A 13,046-nucleotide genomic window follows, 5' to 3' on the forward strand; every position below is an offset into this window, starting at 1 on the left:
CTTCCTCCTCCAGCTGGCAACATATGCTTTCCCACCCACGTAAATTTCCTTGTGTTTTCTATTTCAAAGCAGCCTGTGCTCTGCTTCATATTGCTTGGAATGATACTGTAGCTTCACAGTGCATCAGCACAGAGAAGATTTGCAAATATTAGCTTGGCCAATAGCAGGGTAGAATTGTGACCAGCATTGCACTTTCCACCAATTACTGTCTGATTTAGCAGTCCAGGCACAGGTGTCTCTCAGCTGACCCATCAGTATCCTAATGTAACAATTGAAGCAAGAAATCAAGAGGTATATCTGTAAAGTGAAAGAAATGTCTTCCTAGCTGCATTTTTTTTCAAGATCTCCTTGTGCCAAGAACAATTGTGGCAATACATATCAATTCTAGGTGGTCCCTTATTGACTTAATTTTGTATTAATTAATTTTGTTGCAGGGGAAGGAAGTACCTAATTAAAGGGGCCATAACATTCTGCATTGTTTCAAAAATATTGCAGTTTTCTGCAAACTTAATTCTTAATACTGGTAAAATGGATGGACATAGTTAAAGTTGATGAAGATATCCCGGGTATTGGACACTTTACACTAGGAGCCCTTTGACCCTCTTCCTGCTAGCATTTAGATGTTAATTGCTTTTTGTTGGGTCTTTGGTTTGGCTTGTTTGGTGGTGTATTATTTTTTTGCTCTTTTGAGGTTTTTATTTACTTATATTGGAAGCCAATATGAAGGGAATCCAAGATACCTCTTCCATACTTCAAGGAATTGTTAATTATTTACAGAATTAAAGTATAGGGCTTTTTTTCAAGCTAATAGGGTACAGGGTCTCTTATTCAAAATGGTATTTTTATCCAACTGTACTGTTTTATTTTAATTCTTCATTTAAAACTTCTTGTTACTAGCCTTTTTATGGGACATGTGAGAAAAAGCATTAAAATAATTGAGGTCACTGATCAGCACAACTGAGTTAAGTCTCCATAATTTCAATGAGACATATTTATAACTAAATGCATTTTGATGCTACTTGTCAATTCTAGAAGTGACTTGCTTTGCATTATAGCGTGTGTGTTTGTATATAATTTATAATATATATATATATATATACACACACATACTCATACATATACACACACACATTCAGAAATGTAATACGGTATATTACAATATATTGTAATAAAGTATTTATCATGTTCTGGTGCATATAGTATGCCATTTTATTAACATCTTACATTGTGTTCCTTATTTAGTGCCTTGTCTAATATAAATTGAGGCTTCTTGCTTAATGATTCTTATTCCATCTGCCAGGAAGATTTTATGTAACAAAACTACTGTATGGAAAGGGATCACATCTGTCAGGGGATTTGGGCTCTGCCAGGTGACTTGAGATAGTAACATTTGATTAGGGAACCACAAGTAACTTTCATTTTTTCTCCCCCACTCCCAGATCATAATAATGTTCAAAACAACTGTCTCTCTGCATGAAGTGATAGCAAAGAGTGGCTCTATTGTATCTTTCTGGAGCTATTATTTTGGATATTAAATGATCAGAAACAAAAAGTTGGACCTTTTATTCCTTCCCCTCCCCGATGAGCTCCCATTGCCAGTCCCAGCTCCTGCCAATCTAGCAGTTCGAAAACATGCCAATGTGAGTAGATTAATAGGTACCGCTTCGGCAGGCAGGTAACGGCGTTCCGTGTAGTCATGCCAGCCACATGACCACGGAGGAAGTGTCTACGGACAAATGCCGGCTCTTTGGCTTTGAAACGGAGATGAGCACCGCCCCCTGGAGTTGGACACGACTGGACTTAATGTCAAGGGAAACCTTTACCTTTACCTTACTCCATTTATAAGACCAGCTAATCACAAGCAACTCAAGGTGGTGTACAATGAGGATATTGTACCACGAGTCTATTCTACTTAAGTCAATGTGTCCAGCCTCTGCTTGCTATAAAACAATAGACTTATTTTGGACTGCAAGAAAACAGTGAAATGATGTAAGTTTAATGCCTATCTGATTAGTGAAATTTCAGATTCATATCTCATGAGATCAGAATAGATAAAAGAAGTTTAAGAACAGTTGGCTATCTGACTGCAAAGCTACAATAACCAGAGACTACTGTACGTAATCGGCCTTCTACCTGAAACAAGATCTTACCATCTCTGTTTTCATGTATTAAGTAGGGCTACAAAGAATCTATCAGCTTCTTTGAATGGCCAGTTGCCTTCAGATGACTTGAATGCTTCTAAGAATAATGGGAAAATAAGCAGGAAACCCATAGAAGCATAAGCCTGTAAAGAAACTAAGCATACCAGTCTTTAGATAGGAATCCTCAGAATGCTTGCTTGAATTTTATTCAGGCAGTGGCATTTAAACCATAGATGCCCTTCCAAGCTAGACCCCTCTGTCTGGCTAATCACCCTGATTTGATTTGTATGCTTTTGCAATATGGGGAAAGAACCACATACATGGCTTCTCCCAATAGCAATGTATGCCCTAAAACAGCAGGCCTCAAGTGTTTGGATAGAAACTTTCAAGTAAATTTCCCAAACTACAATTGCCATTCCAGAGGGCTGATACTGCTAACTACATGGCAACTCCAGATGACCCCCTTAGTGGCCAACCTTGGAACTGCAGGAAAAAAATCAATCCAGTCAGAGCAATGCTGCCCGCCCCTGATTAGTGAAACCTAATCTCTCAAAGGCATTGTAGCAGCCAATCCCAAAAGGCAGAATACACTGACCTTCCAAGGCCAGGGAAGCACGAGAACTAGGAAATGCTTTCTGCTTGATCAGATGTGAAAGAACCTGGGAGAAGATGGAGAAAGGCTTAGAATGCTATCATCTCAGAATGGCTGAGAAAGACAGAGCTTAACCTGGAGCATCAACAAAAACCTTGGAGCGTGGTAGTACAAAAGTACCTCAGGGCTCCTAAAGAAGAACAGCAACATAAAAGTGATGCATGCATGGATGTCTTGAAAGGAAAAAGAAGCGGTAGCACCCTCTAATCCAGTGTTTCTCAACTTTGGCACCTTCAAGCTGTGTGGACTTCAACTCCCAGAATTCCCCAGCCAGCCAAGTACAAGTACATCCTCAAAATGTCATCATTGTCTTTGACAAAATAAGCCTGAGATACCTCTTCCATAAGGATATTCCAAATTTTGTTTCTGTTGATAATTTTATTTATTTATTTATTCAATTCTATAGCTGCCCATCTCAGCAAGTGACTCTGGGAGGCTTAATAGGATGCTTCATATCCTTTGAATAGCTATCATTCAGATCTGAAGCTTCAAACTGCCCTATCTGCTTAGAGTAGTTTGCAGAGAAATTACTCATCTGGAGAGAAGTTATTCTTTGATGATTTACAGAACATCTCTGCCATGCTGCATTACAGAATTTGTTCGCCTTTGCCAATATAATGATAATATATTCATATATTCAAGGTTTTGTTTGAATAAGAATAGCTTGTTGAGATTAAAACATTAAGGATCTCAGTCGATGGAGAATCATTTGAGATCTTTCACAAGAATCAGCCTTTTCATTCTGTTTCTGATGGAACGTTATGTGGGCTTTCAAAGTGCAAACAACCTGAAACAGACAACGAAGTTAGCTAAAAACACGCAGTGGTAGGAAATATTGCGTCAGCCTTCAAAACACCTCTACACTATCTTAAGTTTTCTTTTCTAGTACATTGATAGTCAGAGCCATGTTTGAACTGCCATACATATACAGAGGTGAGGGCGGGGAGGAGGATGAGAAGGAAGGTGGATACCAGATAGAATTCTTCTTTTTGATGGGCTAATCATTCCCCGCATGATCTGAAAGATCTAATTTGGTAGGAGAACTTTCAAAGACTGAGTTCACCGATTCAGCTGGAAAAACATGTATAGAAACAGAAACATTCAAACCTTTCATCTTACCTCAGAACTTGGAAGAGAGGCAGGCTGTGTTACAGATTATCATGATGTCATGCTTTGGTTACTTGGTGGAAACCAACTATGTTATTATTTAGTCTCATTTTTGTGTATCTGAAAATCTGGAAAGGAAATGTTCCCTAACCTGCATCCCAACTCTTAATGTTCACAGTCTTTCTTATTTACCATGTCCACTTTGCAAAAACAATAGTAATTGGTGGTAGCTGTTCAGTATGTTTAAATAAATGTAGACATGTTCATTACATCTAGTTTGAACAAATGTAATTGCTTTGTTAAAAAAAAAGCTAATATGCATTAAAAACTTGAACCCATTGAGTTGAGTAAAACTTTCACCAAGTATGTCCATGAGAGTGCAGGTGAATTTAACAAAGTACTCAGCTATGATATTAAAAAGAATTATTGACAGTAAACTATGAGTTACCCTTCTACATCAATTCACTGTTTTTAATTCAGCCATTTTCTCTTTTCGACATATCCTTGGCCTTATTAATACATGCATCATATGAAAATTAATTTGGCATCTTATTTAATATGTAAATGATGAGCAAATTTGGAAGAAGTAGGGAATACTTTTTGTTCATACCAAAAATAAACACATTAGAGTGGCTGTTATGGTCACATTTAACATGCTGTACATTGACTACATCACTGATCACTGGAATGAATAAAATAAATTCCACCTGGATAGAGATTTAAGTCCTCATAATTAGCTAGGCCAGCTAGACCTTGATTGATCTCAAAAGGTTAAGAAGGTTTGGCATTGATCAGTATTTGCATAGGAAGACTAAGGGCTGTAAACTAGATTAAAATTGCAGAAAACAATGACAAACCATGTCCACATCATTGCCAGAAAAATACATGAATATGTGGTTGCAGTCACCAGGAATCAAACTCAACAATAGGTAATCTATATATCAAAATATGTAGACCAGTGTTTAAGAAATGTTTATAATTTGCTGATTCCCATCTTCCTCCTCAGAGTGCTTTAGTTTGTACCTTCTGATGCAAATTTTATAATATATATAAAGTTGTGTTCATTAATATATTTACATTCACTGAAAAATAATGTATCTTTATTTGGTAGTTCTCAAGAAATAAAAAATAAAATAAAATGCATTATTAAAATAAAATAATATTTCACAAAAATAGCAGCATAGAAAATAATAACCAGAAGAGGAAGAGTACTTTCCTTTTTTTTATTCCCCAGGTTTCTAAAAACAACATTTATTTATTTATTTATTCAAATTTAATTACTGCCCATCTCCCCCAAGAGAGGGACTCTGGGCGGTTTACAATAAAATCAAACTCCAAACATAAACATTAAAATGTCATAAAACCAGACACATCACAATTATTATAAAATACAATAAATAAATATAAAATCCAAGAGGGTATAAAATCCAAGCTGGTGGGAGGGACTCTAGGGTGCAAGCCACCCCCAAGAATGGTTGTTCACTTTCCCGCCCCAGGCAAGACGGCAGAACCAAATCTTCAGGGCCTTCTGGAAGGTCAGGAGTGAGGGGGTCTACCTCACCTCCGGGGGCAAGATGTTCCAGAGGGCAGGGGCCACTGCAGAGAAGGCCCATTTCCTGGCCCCCGCCAGATGAAATTCTCTTACGGACGGGGTCCGCAACATGCCCTCTCTGCCTGACCGGGTGGGGTGGGTCAATGTTATGGGGATGAGATGGTCCCTCAGGTAACCTGGCCCCATGCCATGTAGGGCTTTAAAGGTGATAACCAACACCTTGAATTGGACCCGGAAGCAAACTGGCACCCAGTGCAGCTCGCGCAGCAACGGTGTTATATGTGCCCACCTAGGTGCACCAAAAATAGCCCATGCGGCTGCATTTTGGACCAGCTGAAGCTTCCGGATACTCTTCAGGGGTAGCCCCATGTAGAGCGCATTGCAGTAGTCTATATGGGAGATAACCAGGGCGTGAGTGACTGTTTGGAGGGCTTCTCGTTCCAGGAACGAGCGTAACTGGCGCACAACCCGAAGTTGCGCAAAGGCCCTCCTGGCCACAACTGCCACCTGCTCTTCGAGCAGGAGTCGTGAGTCCAGGAGAACCCCCAGATTCACGCATGAAGTCTAACTTGGAACGGAGCTGAGTGATTTTTTAAAAAGTGCTTTAGTTCCATCTTTCAAATATCTTTTTTAGTTTTTTAATGCTGTTCTGAATATTTTATTTACTATTAGAATAATAGTAAATCTATAAAATCTAAGAGAAGTTATTTTCTGTCTTGGTTTGTATACATGTTTTTCTCTTTTTGATTTTATTTTACACTAAAATACTGATAAACATTGATAAATGATAAAACAAGCAACAAGAGATAATATAAATAAAATCATAACTAGAGAACAGGCAAACAGGAAAGAAATCAAACGTATCCTAAAGCCCTAGCAGAATAAAATGGTATTATTTAAAGCATTTTAGGTATTTTTTTTAAAGCTTATAGAAGTAGTGCAGTTTAATTGACTGGGTGATTGTGCAAGTATAACTCAAATTAAATAGGTACAGCTGAAATTTCTTTGGTATGAGTTTGTTTAGTAGCGGAGACCAGAATACTAGTCAATATAAGCATATTTTAGTATGCTTATAGTGAATAAGTTTACTTTAGTACTGGTGGTTGTACTTAGGTTTATGCAAATCAAAGTATACATGTAAACCATGAGCTCAGAGGTAGTGAGGTAATAAAGGTGGGACCAGAAAAGATGGGATTTTTTTTAAAATTAAGAATCAAGATACTGTGTGTCAAAATGATAGTATCCCTTCTCCTTGTTATCAACTTTCATTTGCCTTCTAAGCATGTTAATGGTCATACTGGTATTTTTACTGCTTCTCTAAGGGTGGCCCAGGCAAGGAGATTTGGGGGTGGGGGCGGGGAAAGGCAATCTGCTTAGCCTAGGTAATACCACTTTCTCCTTCATGGGTTCCTCAAAAAGATGGAATAAATCTATAGTATAAAGTTTAGTGTAGTTCAATTTATATTTTATTCAACAAGTTTTCATATTAAACAACACCAAGTATTCACAATTCTGACTATTTCTTATCTCAAATTGTTTTCTCACTGTTACTTTGCTCCATTCTTTGTAAATTTGGAGCTGCTGCGTGTGCCATTATTCTGTGCCTGTTTCTTAACTCTGAATCTTGATAACTTTTCTGGCAACATTAACCAGGGACGGACAGCCTGAGACTCCAAAGTCCCCCGACCCCGCCTTTCTTTTGGTTGTTGTTAGTACCTGGAATTTTCTCCAGAGTTGCTGGAAAATAGTTTTCTGCCTTTTTGAGATGGGATAAAAATGGAAAGTAGAGCATTCTCCTACATAGAACATGCGATATGTCAACAGTAACGGGGGAAAGACAAAATATTTTGTAAACATGGATACAAATATGAAAAACATGTTCAAAGACCTAGAAAAAGGGGTCAACATCCTTCAACTGTGAGATATTTCACTTCTGTCTGTGAAAAGGCATCCCTCAGTCTGGATTCCTATTACTGTAAATGAATAATGCCTCTTTACAAAATCCCCAGATTCCAGATTAATTTCTTTATGTCATTAGAAGATAATTGTCTGTCAGTATCAGCATTAACAAGTCTTTGAGACTTTTTTTGTTAGTTTCTACTATTTGGTTCTTTCCCCAATTGAATGTGGAATCCCTGCCTTAAAATGCTTCTGCTCTCTACAGTCCTTTTGAAGTTATAGCCACCAGTTCAGGGCTGCAAAGATCTTTATAACCACTAGATGGCAGCAGAGTGATGCAAGACACTCTAGCTTGATTCTGCCTTCTGGTGGAGTTCCAGATTTTTACAACCCAGATCTGGGAGCTCTACTAAAGTAATCTGCCTCCCTCAAACTGTCAGGATTGGAGGTTTTTATAACATGTTGTGGGCACCTTTACAAAATGATTGATGGGGACATCACCCACTCACAAAAGGCTGCCATAGACCCATAACCAGTTGCAAAGCATCAATTCACCTAAGCATTTCTTGCCCCTCTTTCTAGACACTGCCACAAAGAACACTTCTAATACCTTTCTTCTTCCTTCCAATTGATATTAAACTGCCCATCCTTTTCAAGTATCCAAGAGAACTTATGCAGCCCTTTTGGGACTAAGAGGCATTACTGGAAATAAAGATAATGCTGGAGATTGGTACTTCGCTTTTTCAGCATGCCAACTGCCCCCCCCCACACTTTTTTTTAAACTAATAATGAAATGCTTTAATGTAAAAAAGTAAATGGAACAGAGAAATCTGAGGGCACCAAAAACACACAAACCCATGTTGGGAAGTGCACCCCAAAACATGGAATATATATATATATATATATATATATATATATATATATATATATATATATATATATACACACACATACATACATACATTCATTCATTCATTCATTCATTCATTCATTCATTCATTCATTCATATTTGGAATGGCTGTCTCTAGTTTATGGCCCCCTAGTGGATAGTGGATAAGACCGGAACTTCCTTACATTCAAGCATTGAAAAGAAATGAGCTTTAGCAAGAGAATTTGCTGCATCAAAGCACAGAGAAATACTTTGCCTTGTTATGGCACTTAGTGTTGCTTCACAGAGCCTTGTCCAGCAGTTCCAGGAGCAAAAAGGGGCTTTCATGCTTGTTGTGCATGTACAGCTCCTCCAATAGCAGATTGGAAGAATCAAAAGAACCTAAAGAGCATGCAGAGAACATGTGCTGAAGCTTCTTCTGGTTACTGGAACTGCCTGGCGAGGCCTCAGCATGACTTGGAGTGATGTGCAACAAAGGAAAGTATCTTCATTTTCAAAAGTAGAGGTGCCACGTTGCATTGCGAGATACGTCACTTGAACCTTCACTAAAGGGAAATATCCTTTCCAAGTCCAAGTATCCATATTACAATGAATTAATGGCTATGAGGCCTTACATGAACTGGGCATTTTTAACCTGGGCCTGTTGCCAGCCCATGAACCTCCTCCTCCTCTCCCTGTGGACAGAATAAACAAAACATTCTGGATCAGAAGTTTTGTTTTTCATTTCATGCAATGTTTCTGGGAAAGAAATATACTGTCCCACTTCTTCCCTTCCTGGAATCCTCCTTACAAAGTACAAAGATTAACATGTCTTAGAGAAGAAGAAAAATAATAGACCTCTCCCACTGTGAAGGATCTAGGCAAAGAGATATTGTCATTGTAACCATTCCTGCCTCAGGTACCATAGAGCAGCCATTCCACTAAAGACCACAATTAGAAAATTTTTCAGATGTTGCAATAGTTCCCTGGAGAATTGTGTATTACAGGATTATAATGGCAGAGATGAACAGGTGCTTCTTTTCAAATGCAAACTGGAACTTGAAAAATCAGTACAAAGTAACAACTAGTACAGTGCTTTATGTTGTTAATTTATTACTTTAGTATTGTCAATCTGCTAAAAGCATGGTTGCTAGAATGTGAATCATTTGCAATTTGATGTATTGCTTCTGTATTATCTCTTGCTTCCAGAGCGTTATGGTTTCTTAACTCTTACATAGTTTCAATATATGGATTATCCTGCCTGGAGGGAAACAGGACCAAACTGAGATCATTGTTTGCCATTGTAAGAGAATCCATTTCTTTCTCATCCTGCAATCAAACAACACGTAAAGTTGTTTGAGCTGACTACAAATTTTGGTCTTTGGAACGTTGGAATTAAATGGAATACAACCCAATGAACCTAAAAATCTAGAAATGCCCCTGTGCAGCCATGAACTGTGGTTTTGTAGTCACGCTTGGTAGATTACTTGGCATGGCAGTGAAATTTTGGGAGTGGCATCTATTTCAGTCCTTTCTTTCTACAGTACCATCATCCAGTGATCCTTGCTTGGTAGGTTCCGTGTCGCTGCTAAACTGTCAATTTCTGTGTGGGACATGGCCCTTAGACTTTCTATTTTAATTTCAATAAAAGCTGCCCAGACTTGGAAAATATTGTGGTTTGGTTCTAGACACTAACCACCTAACCACACTGTGGAATGTTTCTCTCTCCTGTGCCTGCCCCCAAGTTTTCTGTAGTGGTTTCCATACACTGTCATTAAATTATGCATTTGACCACCCCTCATTGCTTATTCTGGTGTGGTCTTTCCTTTTAAACTGGGTGGATGGAATCACAAATGCCTATCTTAGAATTAAACACGCTGAAGTTAACTGAAAATCTGTATTTAGTGGCCAGCATTGGCTAGAGTTCTCTCCTTCTCCTCTCCCTACCGCTGATTTTCATTTCTTCTTTGCTGATTCTCCCCCCCCCCCACAATAAAAATATGTCACTTTTGTTATATACGGTGATCTAGTGGCCTGATTTCTGAGGATATGAGAAATCCAGCTTTTTAACCTCTGTTGCATAGCTGTGTTTGTACAAAATGTGTGTTTTGAGATATAAAAAGAAGGAAAAAGGGAACAGTAGATTCTTTTGCAGCTTCATTTTAGTTTGCTCCCTCAATGTAATTTTCTGATCTTCCTGCACTCCTCTCTCTCTTCTGAATCAGTTACTGCTTATTATAAAACTTCAGAAATACTCAGAATTGCTTCCTGCAGCTAAAGAGGAATCTCACCTTTGTACTCAAAGGACATATGCAGTCAATAAATTCCAGTCATATCCTAGTAATAAGTACTTAAGAACAAGAAAGACCCCTGTTGGACCAAATTAGAGGCTTATCTTGCCCCATATTCTGGGTAACACAGTGACCAGTGGACTTATCCAAGAGTGTTACAAGCAGAGAAGATACCATTGCTCCTAGCACCTTTTAAGATTGTCCTCCCTCTGTGATTTACAGAGGCATGATACAACCATCAAGACTAGTAACTTGTGATAACCTTTGGTGAATTTGTCCAGTGTTTAAAAAAATTTACATTAGTAGCCATCACTGTTTGCAATGACACCTAACACATACAATGATGATCAAAACAAAACCCCCAATGTCTTTTGGGCAGGTATGTTCCTTTAAGCCCACCCCATTTCTTCTCACTACATAGAAGAAATTTTCCTTCATTAATTCTTCACTGAAGTCAGCCCAGATTAAATCCTTGGATTGTATTTTAATTGATTAGTTTTCCTATCCTGAATGAAATAAATTGATCCATTTGATCTTTTTAAATACTGAATCATACTTTGTAAGCGAGGCTATTCATGTTTGGCCTCTCCATTGCCCACTTTTAACTCCAAGAATTCCCAGATAGCATGGCTGAAGGATAAACAGGTCTAAAACTTCTGGAGGATGCCAAATTGGGACTTAAGCTTTATGTAAAATGCTAGGAAAACATTTTTCTTACCTGGACAATTTTAGGCATTTATTTTAAACTGTGAGATCAAAGTAGTGTAAATTCAGTGATATTAGTTTATATGTTATAGAATCATGACTTATAATATATTATTTTCCTGTAGTGGAGCCAGGACATCCTATAATAAACCTGGCCCACAGAGAATTGTGGCCCATTTCAAGTACAAGCACAGCCACTTCAGCAGCCCTCAACATGAATGCCACCTGGAAGACATCTGTAAGATTGCCACATAGTCCACCATGCCTTCCTTTTTATAAGCTCAACTCTTACACCTCAGATGTTGCGTCATTTGGTAGGAAATTACTCTGGAAATGGTTCTCAGCAGTGACTAGGACTTCTCCAGTTACATCATTCCATGTCTGGTGACAGCTCTGATGTTGTCCCATTCTAGGATGCTCTGCTCTTCTGTTGGAAAGCTTGCTGTGATGGTCTTTTTTCTGCAATGGAGAGAGAGCCCCTAGCTCACCCATGTATCAGAGAGAGAGAGCAAAGGAAATCCCATCAGGCTTCAAACCAAATGTACACAGCGTAACTTTTCTCCCTGTTCTTCCTACACTTCCCAAGTTTTCCATTCTTTGAATCTTCTTTCTAGCTATTCTGACAATGGTGAAGGAAGTGTCTCTTCCCATTGGAAACATCATCAAAATAGGAAAAAGTAGAAGGGAAATGCCTATTCTAGGATACCCTCTCTCTCCTGTAGAAAAAAGATCTTCTATTAGATGCCTTAAGTTTATATTCTTACACCTTTTAGGTTTAGCATGCAGTAACTTCTGCTAATTGGAAAAAAACGTTTTTAATCCTTGTTCCTATGACTTGAGAATATTTTTTTCCCATATGAAAAATACAGGAAAGAACTAGATCTGATTCTATTATTACCTTTGTTAATTATTGCTATTTAATTATATATCAGATTTCCTCTGAAAGGTGCATAGAGCAGTATACAAAAAAAGAATAAAACAATCTTAAGAAATCTAACTTCAGCAAAGAATTGTTACCTAGTCGTGGTGCTGGAGCTTGAGCACCTCAATGATGCCATGAGCTAAACCGTGAAGGGTCACCCGAGATGGGAAGGTCATGACAGAGAGGTCAGACTAAATGCGATCCCTGGGGAAGGTAATGGCAACCCACCCCAGTATTCTTGCCGTGAAAACTAAATGGATCAGTACAACCAGAGATATGTCGGTATACCATCGGAAGATGAGACCCCCAGGTCGGAAGATGAGACCCCCAGGTTGGAAGATGGTCAAAATGCTACTGGGGAGGAACAGAGGATGAGTTCAACTAGCCCCAGACGTGATGACGCAGCTAGCTCAAAGCCTAAAGGATGGCTAGTGGCTGACGGTGCTGGTGGTGAACGGCGAATCCGATGTTCTAAGGATCAACACACCATTGGAACTGGAAATGTAAGATGAGCCAGGACAAATTGGATGTGGTTATTGGTGAGATGTCAAGATTAAAGATAGGCATTTTGGGCGTCAGTGAACTGAAATGGACTGGAATGGGCCACTTCACATCAAATGACCACCAGATCTACTACTGTAGACAAGAGGACCACAGAAGAAATGGAGTAGCCTTCATAATTAATAGTAAAGTGGCTAAAGCAGTGCTCGGATACAATCCAAAAAATGACAGAATGATCTCAATTCGAATTCAGGGCAAGCCATCTAACATCACAGTGATCCAAATATACGCCCCAACCACAGATGCTGAAGAAGCTGAAGTAGAGCAGTTCTATGAGGATCTGCAGCACCTACTGGACAACACGCCTAAAAGAGATGTTATTTTCATCACAGGAGACTGGAATGCTA

The 13,046-nt window shown here is 38.7% G+C and overlaps 1 protein-coding gene across 4 annotated transcripts in view; it reads left to right on the top strand.

Annotated features, from left to right (window-relative positions):
• Positions 1 to 13,046, top strand: part of DYNC1I1 (dynein cytoplasmic 1 intermediate chain 1) — a 194,489-nt gene that overhangs the window by 101,596 nt on the left and 79,847 nt on the right. The gene's annotated exons all lie outside the window — the stretch shown is intronic.

Source organism: Candoia aspera, chromosome 4 (assembly GCF_035149785.1).
Source record: "Candoia aspera isolate rCanAsp1 chromosome 4, rCanAsp1.hap2, whole genome shotgun sequence".
Taxonomy (NCBI): domain Eukaryota; kingdom Metazoa; phylum Chordata; class Lepidosauria; order Squamata; family Boidae; genus Candoia; species Candoia aspera.